The sequence below is a fragment of the Arachis ipaensis genome, chromosome B01 (genome assembly GCF_000816755.2).
Source record: "Arachis ipaensis cultivar K30076 chromosome B01, Araip1.1, whole genome shotgun sequence".
NCBI lineage: Eukaryota > Viridiplantae > Streptophyta > Magnoliopsida > Fabales > Fabaceae > Arachis > Arachis ipaensis.
The window spans coordinates 47,215,791-47,219,607 of NC_029785.2; the positions used below are offsets into that span (position 1 = coordinate 47,215,791).

At 36.4% G+C, this 3,817-nt stretch overlaps 1 pseudogene; it reads left to right on the plus strand.

Annotated features, from left to right (window-relative positions):
• On the plus strand, nt 721–1,934 carry LOC107606681 (annotated as a pseudogene).

The following is a 3,817-nucleotide window of genomic DNA, read 5'->3' on the forward strand; positions in this document are numbered from 1 at the left end:
CATGTAATTCAATTATGTGTTTTACACTTTTACTTATGTATGCAAGTTCTTGACTTTATCAACTACTAGGTTCAAAATCACATTATTTGCAATATATATTTTTTTTTAATTTTGATGTTAGATAGAAAGGGAAATAAAAAAAAAAGAAATACAACAGTCATTATATTGAAGTAATTATTATATGAGCATTAGATCTGTAAGATCTTTTATTTATCTATCATTGTATTCTGTGCTGAATATAATGACAAGCTTTGGGAGTTTACTTTTACATGCAGAGTTATGCGCATGATGCAAAGATTATGACAAGAAACAACTTCCCTGCACTGAAATTTACAATTTTCTTTGGCTATTTATTTTTTATGATAAGAATTGTAATTGTATGTTGTTCACTTTAATCTCAATTGTTGATTTCTCTCTTCTCTTGTTTTGGTTCACATTTCAGTTCAGTTCCTGTGCACTGTTGTTTTTTTCCTTATTAGTCAAGGCAATCAAGTTTATGTATCTAGCTTACTTTAATTACATAAATTGGCTTATTTTCTTAATTTTTCTTTTTCGTTTCCTTGGATATAAGTGATATTAAGTGACCTGGTATTTGCTTGTGGAGGCAAAGGAATAACTGAAAATCTGCTAAATTTTGTATATGTTCACTTTTAGTTGCGAGAATTCCTTAGTTATTCTTCCTGATATGTACATGATTATATCTCTGATAGTGTATGATTTTTGTACATTCTTGCCATTCTTGCTCTCTCCAATCCAACATCTCAATCTGAGTGCACTGCTGAAGAAGCTTATACATGGAGCAAGGTAACTAACTATTTATATAATTGGCCTCAGAAATTTAGAATAGATTACACATATCATTATATGTTAATGTTGTTTATCTTAATTTAATTTGCAGGGTCAAGCAATCTTTGCTAGTGCTGTTGAATATGAAGGAAAAGTCTTTGTTCCTGGACAGGTTTCATTTGACCTTTGTTACCTACACATTTTGTTATTCAATATAAACATCTCAGTGGCTGACCTTTATATATTTATTTTTTCATTTTATTTTTTTGCGCTTCCTGCATTGCTGTTCAGGCCAACAATGCTTACATATTCCCTGGTTTTGGCTTGGGTTTGATCATCTCCAATGCAATCTGCGTCCGCGATGAGATGCTCTTGGCAGCCTGTGAGTTCACTCAAACTAAGAGAGATTAAATACACTAAAATCAATTCGATCTAAATTCCAAGAAGGTGAACCAAGAACTCACTAACGGTTTCTTCTTATGCAACAGCTGAAGCTTTGGCTGCACAAGTGTCACAGGAGAACTATGATAAAGGACTGATTTACCCTCCATTCTCAAATATCAGAAAGATATCAGCACATATTGCTGCTAACGTGGCAGCAAGGCATATGAACTTGGTTAGTTTCATGAAATGTTTTGAGTTTCAGACAACTTTGCTCTGTTTTCTTTTCAATACTTATATCTTTTGTGCTGTGTTTGGTAAAACAGGTCTTGCTTCTCATCTACCTCGACCTAAGGATCTTGTCAAATATGCAGAAAGTTGCATGTACAGCCCAGGCTACAGAAACTACCGTTGAGATTTTTGAACCATATTATATCATGTTTTGTTTAGTTTAGTTTCAAAGGCTACAAACTATGATTCAGACCAAAGCTTGTGGCGGCTTCATGAACTAAACCAAGCAGAACATATTAGTAGTGTGCTCTCCGCGGTTTTACAGTTTTGAGATACTTGTTAGGAACATATTCATTTTATTGCTAAGATAGATTGTTGTACAAGGCATCGCCATAGGAACTTAAATTCTTCAACCAGTTGTGAGAGAAGTTTGCTAATTCTTTCAAATTGTAAACAGGACAATCACTTTCCTATGCAAACTCGAGATTTATTTTGTATTTGATTTGTCTTGTAATAAAAATTGCATACTATATTTATAGTTTGGTAACAAAAGAATTAAAAAATTTATATTTTGTATCGATGAAGGTAAAAATCAGAAAAAGGATTTTTTTTTTAAATTTTACAAGGCTATTGCCACGCTTTTAAAGCGTGGCCGTATCTCTGGCTATGGCCACGCTTTAAAAGTGTGGTCATATCTCTCTATCGCCACGTTTTAAAAGTGTGGCCATATCTCTCTCTATTGCCACGCTTTGAAAGCGTGGCCATATCTCTCTATATCGCCACGCTTCAAAAGCGTGGCCATACATCTCATATGGTCACGCTTTAAAAGCGTGGCCATATCTCCACATACGGCCACGCTTTTATGGGTGGCCATTTGTAAAAAGCGTGGCAAAAGAAAAAGCGTGGCAAAAGAAAAAGCGTGGCGATAAGTTGAAAAAAACGTGGCGATAGAGCAACCGCCACCCTTCAAGAGGTCACCCTTTCAAAAGCGTGGCGGTAGCTCAAAAAGCGTGGCGAAAAGCTATCGCCACGCTTTTTTCATCTTTTCGCCACGCTTTAAAAACGTGGCAATAGACATATTTTCTTGTAGTGATGTGTCTGTGGCATTTATGTATCCGGTGGTAATACTGGAAAACAAAGTGCTTAGGGCCACGGCCAAGACTCATAAAAGTAGCTGTGTTCAAGAATCAACATACTGAAGTAGGAGAATCAATAACACTATCTGAATTCTAAGTTCCTATAGATGCCAATTATTCTGAGCTTCAATGGATAAAGTGAGGTGCCAAAACTGTTCGGAAGCAAAAAGCTACTAGTCCCGCTCATTTAATTAGAATCTGAGCTTCACTCAAAAACTCTGAGATATTATTACTTCGTGACTTATTTGTATTCTATTTTATTTGTCTAGTTGCTTGGGGACAAGCAACAGTTTAAGTTTGGTGTTGTGATGAGCGGATATTTTATACGCTTTTTGGGGTTGATTTCATGTAGTTTTTAGGATGTTTTAGTTAAGTTTTTAGTATATCTTCATTAGTTTCTAAGAAAAATTCATATTTCTGGACTTTACTATGAGTTTGTGTACTTTTCTGTAATTTCAGGTATTTTCTGGCTGAAATTGAGGGAGCTGAGCAAAAATCTGATTCGGGCTGAAAAAGGATTGCTGATGCTGTTGGATTCTGACCTCTCTGCACTCGGAATGGATTTTCTGGAGCTAAAGGAGTCCAATTGGCGCGCTTCCAATTGCGTTGGAAAGTAGACATCTAGGGATTTCCAGAAATATATAATAGTCCATACTTTTCTCAAGGATAGACGATGTAAACTGGCATTCAACGCCAGTTCTATGTTGCAGTCTGGCGTCTAACGCCAGAAACAGGTTACAAGTTGGAGTTCAACGCCAGAAACAGGTTACAACCTGGCGTTGAACGCCCAAAACAGCCCAGGCACGTGAGAAGCTTTAGTCTCAGCCCCAGCACATACCAAGTGAGCCCCATAAGTGGATTTCTGCACTATCTATCATAGTTTACTCATTTTCTGCACTAGTATTTAAACAACTTTTAGAGATTTATTTTGTATCTCATGACATTTTTAGATCTGAACTTTGTACTCTTTGACGGCATGAGTCTCTAAACTCCATTGTTGGGGGTGAGGAGCTCTGCCGTGTTTCGATGAATTAATGCAATTACCTCTGTTTTCTATTCAAACACGCTTGTTCCTATCTAAGATGTTCATTCGTGCTTCATTATGATGAATGTGATGATCCGTGACACTCATCACCATTCTCAACCTATGAACGTGTGCCTGACAACCACTTCCATTCTACATTAGATTGAATGAGTATCGCTTAGATTCCTTAATCAGAATCTCCGTGGTATAAGCTAGAATCTATTGGCAGCATCCTTGAGAATCCGGAAAGTCTAAACCT